Below are 11,671 nucleotides of genomic sequence, written 5' to 3' on the forward strand. Positions count from 1 at the left end.
CCACTTGGACTTACCATCTCATGTCAAGTGTCAGGTCCTCCATGACCCACTTGGACTTCCACCAGATGTCCGATCACCCTTGACCCATTTGGATTTCTTCGTGCCAAGTATCTGGTCAATCCTTTAACCTACTTGGGCTTCCTAACACCAGGTGTCTAGTCAACCTTGACCCACTTGGATCTCCATGTGCCTAGCTTCACTCACCAGGTCTTTCCTTCTGCCTAGCTTCACTCACTAGGTCTTTCCATCTACCTGGCTTCACTCACCAGGACTTTCACCTAGCTTCACTCACTAGGATTTTCACCTGGCTTCACTCACCAGGATTTTCCCACTGCCCGACTACACTCACCGGGACTTTCACCTGCCTAGATTCACTCACTAGGTCTTTCACCTGGTTTCACTCACCAGGATTTTCCTACTGCCCGACTTCACTCACCGGGACTTTCACCTGCTTAGCTTCACTCACTAGGTCTTCCACCTGGCTTCACTCACCAAGATTTTCTAGCTGCCTAGCTTCACTCACTAGGTCTTTCACCTGGCTTCACTCACCAGGATTTTCCCTTGCCTAACCTCTTGTTAGGGCTTTCCCAGTCAAGTATCCAGTCAACCTTGACCTACTTGACTCTTCTTTATATCAAACTGGTCAGTCCTTGACTAAAGGAGAATTGATCCAACAATCTCCCCAATCAGATGATTACACCTGCAATCTCCATGTATTATCAAACATCGAAACCCAAACATCAAGACTCAAGCTTGAGCCAACTCAAGCTTAGTCAATCTGGTCAACCTGACCCAGGGAATATTGCACCAACAAATAGAACCAAATTCTGTTCACAAATTTGACATCAACAAGGCGCCTTCTAGCCCGATTTTCTCAACAACTTCATCCTCAAAGTCCCGAAAATACCTCCTAGGTATACCCTACCTCAATATGTATCTTCAATACTTAGTTTATATGCATTTTTCCTGTCCATTTATGCCTATGTGTATCAAATTAGGAAAAGATGACATGTTACTCCTAGCACTAGTAATGCTCTATCTATTGATGCTAGGTTTTCCACCGAGTGGCTTAGGCTAGATTTCATTAAGCATACATGTGTTCCATTGAAATCTAGGTACTTAAATAGGACTTTTTTTACCCAATATTACACCCCTATTGCACAGGTCATTGAGTATTACCAGTTAGAAAAACTAATTTACTGCAATCATATAGTAAATCTCGATTTATGTGATCAGTTCTATAATAACTTAGAACGGATAAATGACCTGACCTACTCCACCAGAGTTGGTGGAAAGGATTTTCACTTTTCCCCTACTTTATTATATACGAGCCTAGGACTTAGGACATCTGCATATCCATTTTTGTGTTACCATAGTAGGGATCTGCCATTTGGTGAGTCATACTCTCATATTACATTAGATAATATCTACATGTATTTTTTGGGGGAGGAGAGTGTACCTATAGTGACTGACTTTAGGTCACTCTCCCTCAGGGTCCAAGACTATATCTTGTATTGAGTCCTGACTGCATGCATTTTGCTGATCACATCTCGCGATGTTCCGATGATGTAACCTTCTCACTCCTTCTTTTTGTATGCCCTCTATCAGCGTCTAGACATCGACATTGTATTACATATGTTTCATAATCTCATACATGCATCTGATCTTATCACTAGGTTTGAGGTTCACATGCCCTATTTGTTAGAGTGTATACTAAAAGCCTAACTTTTTGTAAACATTTATTTTGAAATAAAGAATCACATTGGTCAAATGTCTACATTTATATGCTAAGTGTAGTTGTTCAATTAATTTATATTGTAGATAACATGGTGTGTGGTGTCACACACAGAAGATCATGTTATCAATTCCTTATAAATTATAAACAGCAGCTCACGACTAAGATGGATATGAACAAACTGTTGGAATAGTCATAGTGTAATTTGGTATTAGTTTATCTTGATTATAAAATTACATTAGTACACTCTGAGTGTATTGAGTAGGACCATTTAAGGTAAGTTCTTTTTATACTGACTGCATAAAAGAATAAGACCTTTATTATTATGGAAGTGTGTGCTCTTAATTATAATATAATAACAAGCACATATACTCAATATTCATTTCTTTAATTTATCAAAGGGTACGATTTAGTTCGATAAATCAATAGGCTCGATAAGTTGGGAAATGGTATTATTTATATGGTCTGTTGTTGATTATAGAATGAAACTGTGTCCCAGTAATCTAGGTTGATGATGTCCCCTTGAGGAGCTTATAAGGATTGTCATGTAAACCTTGCAGGTGGACTTAGTCCTACATGATGATAAGACTGAGTGGTATTACTCTTGGAGCTAGATATTAATTAAGTGAGTTATCAGTAACTCATTTAATTAGTGGACATTTTATATCTTAAACACAGGGAGAGTAACACACTCTTGATAAGAAGGAGCCCATATAGTAATATGGGATTGGTGCGGTAGTTCAATAATAACTCTTTAGAGAAATGAGATATTATTGATGAACTCGAGTTGGGTGTTCGGGGCGAACACGGGAAGCTCAAGTTCATCGGAGACCAAAACCAATTCCTCCTCTCGGTCCATATCGTAGCCTCTTAATTATAAAGTGTTATACTCACCCATACCCACCTTCTTACCCACCTTAAGGTGGTCGGCCAATCTTAGCTTGGAGCCCAAGCTAGGGCCGGCCAAACCAAGGTTAGATTGGTCAAGTAGGTGGCCGGCCCTAGCTTGAACCCAAGCTTAGGTGGCCGGCCATAATTAAATTAAAAGGGATTTTTATTTTAAAATCTCTTTCCTTATGTGGAAGTCATGATTTTAAAAGAGAATTTAAAATTTAAATCTTTCCTTTCATAGCTTTCTACAAAAGATTAAGAGAAAGGTTTGATATCTTTCCTTATTTGTAGTTAAAAGGAAGATTTTAATTTTTGATAAAACTTTCCTTTTTTGTAACCATCCTCATAGTTTTTAAAAAGAGTTTAAAATTTAAATCTTTTCTTTTATAGTTTTCTACAAAAGATTAAGAGAAAGGTTTGATATTTTTCCTTATTTGCAGTTAAAAGGAAGATTTTAATTTTTGATAAAATTTTCTTTTTTTTGTAACCATCCTCATGATTTTTAAAAAGAGTTTTAAAATTAAATCTTTCCTTTTATAGCTTTTTACAAAAGATTAAGAGAAAGATTTGATATTTTTCCTTATTTGTAGTTAAAAGGAAGATTTTAATTTTAGAGAAAACTTTCCTTATTGTAATCATCCACATGTTTTAATAGAGAGATTTTAATTTATAAAAGTTTCCTTTTATAACCAACCATGAAGGGAATTTTTTAAATAGAAATTTTTATTTTAAAAATTTTCGGAAACAAATTAGGAAGTTTTAATTTTGTGTTTAAAACTTTCCTTTTTTGGAAGAGTTGTAGGGGCCGACCACATTAATAAATAAAAGGAAAATTTTTTAAATCAATTAAATTTTCCTTTCTATGGCAAAGAAAATAAGGAAGTTTTTATTAAAACTTTCCTTATTTGCCAAGACCAAGGAATATAAAAGAGAGAGTAGAGGTGTCTCACCTTATAACAATATACATCTAGTATTCCTCTCTTTTCTTCCTTATGGTGGTCGACCCCCTCTCTTCTTCCTCTTCCCCTATTCTTCTTCTTAAGTGGCCGGTGACATCATCTTCTTAGAGAGATCTTGGTGGTCGGATTTTGCTTGGAGAAGAAGAAGAGATAGGAGGCATTGTTTCCTATCATCCCTTGGAGCTTGGTTGGTGGCAAAAGTTCTTCATCTCTAGAAGACTCTTGGTGGCTGAAACTTGCAAGAAGAAGAAGGAAGCTTGGGTGGATTCTCATCTCGGTAGATCGTCGCCCACACGACGTCCGAGATAAGAAAAGGAATACGGCAGAAGATCGTGAGATCTATAAGCTATAAAAGGTATAACTAGTTATTAGTTTCCGCATCATAACTAGTTCATCCTTTTATTTAGATCTTGAAATACCAAACACAAGAGGCTAATGAATCTAGGTTATCAAATTTATGTTTTCAATTTTATGTTCCTTTTATTTTTCGAACTTGTGATTCGATTGTTCCTTTTAGTTAAACCTAGGGTTACTATAAGAAAATTAAATATTAAATTTTGTTGAAAGGCTTTGTCTAGGAAGTGGTGGATGCTCCCATACCCAAGAAGGCCTAGTGCCTCACCATGTTTAACTTGGAAGTCGATCTCTGAAATTAATATTTAATTGAATTTGTAACATGGGTGGATTTGGATCGATAATGTTAAGCAACATTTGCGATCTAAGTATTAACCACTAAGAACAGATAAGTTGAATTTGGAATCAATAATGTTAAGTTCTGTTTGCGATTCCAAATTTAATTTCTAAAGAACACAATAGGTTGTTATGAATGGTTTAGGACTTGTACAAAATTTTTATATAGGGGAACCGGTACGATATTCCGAGTAGCAACTAACACTATTATCATATTTTGACATATATATTTTCAACCTTAGAGATAGATATGACTCAGGGGAGGACTACTTCCCTTAGTGCATATGACGAGTTTGGTCAACGTCAGCTAGCATTAGCACATATAGACATCACCGCTCAGGGGACTCTAGCTTGGAGAGGTGCGCCTCAGCTAGCCATACCAATCGGGGCCGAGGAGGAGTTTCCACCTTTTATTCCACCCGAGGGAGAGGAGTGGCCAGAGTTTACGACTGAGGAGATGTTTGGGTATGCTCCAACTTCGGACCAGCCTTTGACCTCAACCCAGCCCTCGACTTCTCTATCCATTGAGGATCGACTCGCTTGACTTAAGGAGTCCTCCGCACAGCTTCGGTAGTTTGTCTCAGATGGATTCAGCACACTCTGGGAAGAGATGACCACTGGATTTACCTCCCTCTGAGACGACATGACCACCAGACTCAACAAGATTCTTCAGGCCCTATGCGCTCCTGAGCGACCCTTACCGCCACCTGCTGACGATGATCAGACTTGATCGTGTTACATACATTATTATGCATTGTATATGACTTGACTCACTATTTTCAGTTAGTTGTTCTTCAGTCTGATTATTAAAATTAGGAATGTGTTTAGTACACTAGGATTAATATATTCAATATTATTTTCAACATTTCCAAATTCTAGGGCTAAACTCTCTTAAAATTCCCTTATTTTTAGAATTTTCAAAATCAATTTTAGCCTTAGCTTAAATCAAATCCACAGAAAGCATGTTTATATAGATTTAGGACTTGAGTATCTTACCAACACATTAGGGTTACCTTATTTGTGTATTCCAAACTTAGAAAGGGGTGAAATGCATAGGCGACTTGCCTGAACTTAAGATACTTATATCATTGCATCAACATAAGTCTGGGCGTTAAAAACCAATCTATAGCAATCAGGTTAAGTAATCCAGGTTAGTCAAACACTACTGGATACAAAGACCTAACCTGACTAATCAAGTGAATACTGCTATCTTCTGATAGTTAACTAGTAACTAACGGTTAGATAGTTAAGGACAATTTATAGCTGATTATATTATTTTAAAATAATGTCAGGCTCAGGGGAAGAAAAAATAAGTCAACAAAATTTTTGAAAATATTTCATTTTTTCATTTTATTACATGTCTTGAAAAATTATTTTGAAAACTGTTCCAATTTTGTTAAACTACTTTTAAACAATTTTAAATATTGCAGCACTTAGCATTTTAACCTTTTGTTTTTAAAAGTTTTTTTTTTGAAAAAACTAAACAAACTTTAAAGTTTCCAAAGTTAGTAGATTTAAAAAGCATTTTCAACTTTATCACTCTTGTAAAAATACTAACATACAATGTTTTTAAAATTCATTTTGAAAAGTGTTTTTAAAATATTTTTACTTTACAAAATAAGTTGAAACAAATTCATGTTGAACAGGTTGTTTTCAAAACTCATTACTTTACTTTGAATTTATTTTTAATTCGTTGTTCTCTTTATCATTTTGAAAGACTGAGTGGTTTCAAAACTAATTTTAAACATATATTTTATGGTTATACATTTTTTCCTCCCTCAAAGTAGTCCTGAAACATATGTTTTCTTACTTTTCCTAGCAATTTTTTCTGTCTATTCATGTTTTTTTTTGTGAATGCCAAAGGGGGAGGGGTTAAGTTGAAACAAATCGAAATCCGAATAACTTAAACCAAATCATGTGTCTATTCATACTTGTATTTTTTTCCTAACTTAACCCAGATTATCATTACATCAAAAAGGGGGAGATTGTTGGTGCGGTTTGCACTAACGGTCTAACTCGGGTTTTGATGAATGACAAACAAGTTAAGTTAGGTTCTGTTTTGATCTAACCACTTAATTAAGTGTGCAAAAAATTCAGCTAGGTCAATAGGCCAACTGGATAGCTGGTACGAAATCCAACTAAGTCGACGGGCCGACGGGATAGCTGGTATGAAATCTAGTTAGGTCGATGGGATAGCTGGTATGAAATCCAGCTAGGTCGACGGTCCGACCGGATAGCTAGTATGAAATCCAGCTAGGTCGATGAACTGACCAGATAGTTGGTACGAAACCCAGCTAGGTCGACGAGCCACCCAGATAGCTGGCACGGAGCCCAGACAGGTCGATGGACTGACCGGATGTCTGGCAAATTGGTAAGTTAAGGTAAGTAACTCAAGGAGAGTGACCAAGTGAGAATGCATCCCGGTTGAAGGGACAGTAGGCGTTGGTTCAGTTTAGGTCCATTTGGGACCCCTAAGCTGAGACTTTGACTAGTTCATGGTCTTGGGAGGACAGGAACTAATTAATACTACTCTTTATTATTATTAAATTTTCATAATACTCATTTTACAGGGTATTTTGGAGTAACATTATTTTGCAAGGCAAAAGGAAGAAAATTGCCTTCGGATGAACAGTGTCTGAAGGTGCCTTCAAGCAGTGAAGGCTGCCTTCGTGCTGTTCATAGAAGACATCTTCCATAGCTATGAAAGGCACCTTCTGCAGGATAAATGTTGGTTGAAGTCATGGATAAGCACCAGACTAATCGAGATTGATCTTGCCTCATTGGAGGCGCCTTCCATGGCTTTGGAAGGCACCTTCCATGCCTTTTATAAGGCTATCTCAAGGAGGCATTAACAAACAACAACTAAACGAGCTACTACGCGTTCTTTTGAGATTTTGACTACTCTAGGCTCCTGCTAAGACTTTGCTGCGAAATTGCTGTGCCTGACAACTGCTCCAAGGAGTTCCAATCGTGGCCGGCAGACCAACATTGACACGAGCACTTCAACATTGATCTCTAAGTGTCGGTAAAATTTTATTTTGTGTATTTAATTACTGCAAAAGGACAAGTACAGGGTGTTGCACTTGTTCTAAATTTCTTTGTATTCGATTTTCTCTTCCGGAGGTATCGGAAGAGGTTTTTAGTGGATTACCTGTCGTTAAGTCTGCGGGACCTGAGTCTTGGAGTAAGAGTCGTCGAAGGCTCCAAACCTTGTGCTACTTCCTTTTTAATTTCTGATGCACGTACTCTTGTTTTAAGAATATGAAAATAAGTTTTTTTAAAAACCATGTGATTCACCCCCCCCTCTCACGTACGTAATCGATCCAACAAGAACAAAGCACGGTGGTAAGTGATGTGCGTAGATTATATACACCTTTTATGCATGTTTGGACGTACATTCACATACTTTGTACATGCTTTATTTACGTATTTTCGTACTTCCAGCTTTTCTTTTAGCATATTTACTCTTTTTGTTTAGAGATATACTTTTATGTATTTTCTGTACACAGGAGTCGAATTTGGTGAAGGATTCATGTTCGAGGCCAAATATGCAAGCGAAGCTAGAGAGGAAGGCGTCATTCCCTAACCTCACGCGGCCTTGCCATGGAGGGTTGCCCAGGTCGTGTGGAGATCCTTGGCCGTGTGGCTACAGCAGAGGAGGAAATTGCCACGACCGTGTGAACCTCACACAGTCGTGCCAAGATTTGAAGTCAAATGGAGCCAGGCCGTGTACATCACACGGTAATGTAAGATTTCCAGAGACCAGGGAAGCCCTGGCCGTGTACACCACACAGGCCGTGCAGGGTTTCCAATGAGCAAGAGGGCTCTGGCCGTGTACACCACACGGTCGTGCTAGGTTTCCAGTGGCAGAAGCAGTCCAGGCCGTGTAGATCTACACGTCCATGCAAGGGGGGGTCATGGAAGATGCATGTCACGGTCGTGTACCACACATGGCCGTGTAAGATTGGCAGAGAAGGGAATGGCTTTAGTTGTGTGAACCTCACACGGCCGTGCCTTGAGGTCGTGTGGCGCCCAAACCTCACCTCTATATAAAGCCTCCTTTATGTTTTGAGGGGGGATTCTCTCCCTTTTGGGGGGAAACAAGATTTGGGGCATTCCTTACCATTCTTGGTGGGATTTCTGGAGATCTAAGGGTGGATCTTCACCGAATCGACTCCGGGAAAGCAAGGATTGGATCCGAAGATGTTCTTCTTTGTAGATAAGTTTTCTTTCTCTCTTTTCTTGGATTTGAGGGGATTAAGAATGCTTGTAATCTTCTTTTCTTCGGGTTTCTTTCCTTGTTTTATGGAGTAGATTTCTTGTTCTAGGATGGAGGGAGTAATTGTAAGGATGATTTGATGTAAAATTCTTGTGGATGTGTCAATTTTCTATTTCTATGATTTTGCTCTATTTGTATTCATTCTATCTTGTATGGATTGTTGTGATTAGGGTTTAATTACCATGCTTGATTAAATGTTTGGATATCTTGTGGATATTGTAGAGATTGTATCTCATTCGATTTTCTGAGGGACGTTCGTGACAGGAACATGCCCGTGTAAGGATGTTTGAGGAACAATCTTGAGGGTGAAATAGGATAATTCAAGGAGGTAGGATAGATTATGTGCATTAATCTTTATATCTTGATGCGGTTGATGAGTGATGAATTCGTATGTTGATTATCCGAGGGGCGCATGTGACAGGCAAGCCCATGTAAGAACAACATAGGTTCATTCCTAATTGATCACATTTAGGTATAGATTTCAATCCTAGGTCAGTTGTCTATTACAAGAGAGAATTGGCAACCTTCTACAAATGATGGACAATTGAAGAATAAGATTTGGTAGATCATTTACATGGAACAATCCTTACAAAGAAACCAAAACTCCTAGAACATTCCCTTTATCGTCGTCCTTACTCTTGTTTCTTATTCTTTCATTTCTTGTTTACATTTCATAGTCATACTTAGCTTTTGAAAACCAATTGAACAGTTGTTTGGCTAATTCGCATTGAGACATCTTTAGTTATTCCAGTCCCTGTGGATACAATATCTTTTATTATTACTTACGACGTAATCGTACACTTGTGGTTCATAACAAGTTTTTGGCGCCATTGCCGAGGACTGCGCTATAACATTAGAGATTATCAATTGAGTTGGACTAAACATAACCTAACTTTTCTTTTCATTTGTATAGTTGAATCTAATCTTTAGAATTCTATTTTTCTTGTATATCTTTTTACTTCTTGTCAATTCTTTTTGTTGCAATTGTAATTCTGCATTTTTAATTTCCAACATTCTAGTCTAACTTTTCTCTCTTTTGATTTAGTTTCTTTCTTCTTTTCTTTTGTAAACATATTTTGCAATCTTGTTCTTGACATATGAATTATTGTAGACATTTTTCTTTTTCCTTTTGTCTTTTCTTTCGTGTTTTCATTATGCATTTTCTTTGTTGCAATTTATATTCTGCATTTTCTTTCTTGCTTTTCATATTGCATTTTATTTCTTGTTTTTGATTCTTGAACATCCATGAGCACTAACATGTCAAGCAAGCCCATGAGAAATTTTTCTACACCTTTTTTTGCAAGACTTTTATCTCCCATTGTGCAACCTCAAATTGAAGCAGAAAGTTTCCAACTAGACTTAGAGTTAATTTTCATGATACAAGGTCACAAATTTGGAGGAGAAGTATCGGAAAATCCTTATCTGCATCTTGAAATATTTTTTGAGATTTGTGATATGGTGAACTGTGAGGGTGTCTCAGCGGATGCAGTTCGATTGATGGCATTTCCTTTCAGTATCAAGGATAAAGCAAGGACTTGGTTATATTCTCTCCATCCTCAAAGTATCACAAGTTGGGAGCAATTAGAGAAGCAATTTCTGAATCATTTTTTTCCTCCAAGCATAACAATGTATATGAGGAATTGCATAACAAATTTTGCTCAGACATACGGAGAATCATTATTTGAAGCATGGGATAGACTCAAGAGTCTTCAAAGATAGTGCCCTCATCATGGTTTTGAAAAATGGTTGATTCTACACATATTCTATGAGGGAATTTCTTTTTCAGACAAGAGTATATTGGATTCATCAGCTGGAGGTTCTTTTATGGATAAAAGTGTAGATGAAGCATATATATTATTGATCAAGTGACATTGAACCTCCATGAATGGTCGAACATAAGTTGGATGAAATCTCCTTCAAACATTGAAGAAGTGCAAGCCATAAATGTTATAGAGCCTGTCAAAAAAATTGTAACTCAACCATCTATGAGTCTTGAAAATCACAAGTCACAGAATGGGGAGTTCAAACATTCGAGGGCAAAGATTAAAAGTATTGTTTCAAAATGGTTTAAAGAAGATCCCCCTCCTTCGTAGACTAGATCTAGTGAAAAGTGTGATGATGTTGGGTTGAGAATTGGAAAAAATCATGAAGAACTTCTGAAGAAGGACATGTTTAGAATTGAGGAGAAGAATAATAGAAGATCACAAGAACTTAATTCCATTTCTCCAGGAAGTTCCCAAAGGTCACAAGTACCTTTCCCTCAACAATTGATCACACCAACACTAGATAAGTAAGTTGGACCTCCTCCAAAATCTCAAAGGGAATTTGGGAAAAAGGAAGTTAAATTTTTCCCATGACCTTCACTAAGGCTTCCTTTTCCACAAAGGTTAGTGGGGGTCGATGAAAATAAAGACTTCAGCAAATCCTGTGACACTAATATGGTTGAGTGCAAATTTTTGAATGTCTATGAAGATGAGGACTCTTCAGATGAAGATTTTATTGATAATGCAGTGGTAAATAAGTTTTCAGATCTATCTCCAAATTTTATAGAGTGTTATAGTGACATTGAATTTTCAGATGATGAATGTGATGTGGTAGATCAACTTAAAACTGCAAGTCAAGTTATTGATCCTCTTGTTATTGATTCTCCTATTGAGGATATAGATGTTGGTTTATTTTTTGATGTATGTGTTGATAATGATGATATGGAAGAATGTGTAGGGAGTTGTGTTGTGGAAGCAGCATCTCAAGAATCACCACCTTTGTCCACACAACCCTTAGAGGTTGCAAGATTTGTGCATGTTGTGGAACAATGTGTAGGGACTCATGTAGATATGGTTGAGTCTCAAGAATCACCATCTTTGATATCATCAACACTTGAGCTAGAGCCAGAATCTTCATTTGATTCAGAGGAAGTCACATCCACATGTTTAGAAATATCAGGTATTTCTCAGCAAATTAAAGTTAGTATTTCTTGTGATCTTTTGGAAAATTTTATTGAGGTACCTATTATTGACTTTGTTGGATGTGATTCAGTTTTTATTTCTTATTCTGCTTATCTTATTATGGTGATGGCTCTATCTTATCTAATATGTTTGTGGGAGATTTGTATTTTCT

At 37.2% G+C, this 11,671-nt stretch overlaps 1 non-coding gene across 1 annotated transcript; it reads right to left on the reverse strand.

The window, feature by feature from the left end:
• Positions 1–10,184: 10,184 nt before the first annotated feature.
• On the reverse strand, positions 10,185–10,290 carry LOC122039171. Its single transcript, XR_006128060.1, has one exon. It is a non-coding gene; the product is annotated as a small nucleolar RNA R71 (small nucleolar RNA).
• Positions 10,291–11,671: the final 1,381 nt, after the last annotated feature.

Source organism: Zingiber officinale, chromosome 1A (genome assembly GCF_018446385.1).
Source record: "Zingiber officinale cultivar Zhangliang chromosome 1A, Zo_v1.1, whole genome shotgun sequence".
In the NCBI taxonomy this organism is placed as follows: Eukaryota; Viridiplantae; Streptophyta; class Magnoliopsida; order Zingiberales; family Zingiberaceae; genus Zingiber; species Zingiber officinale.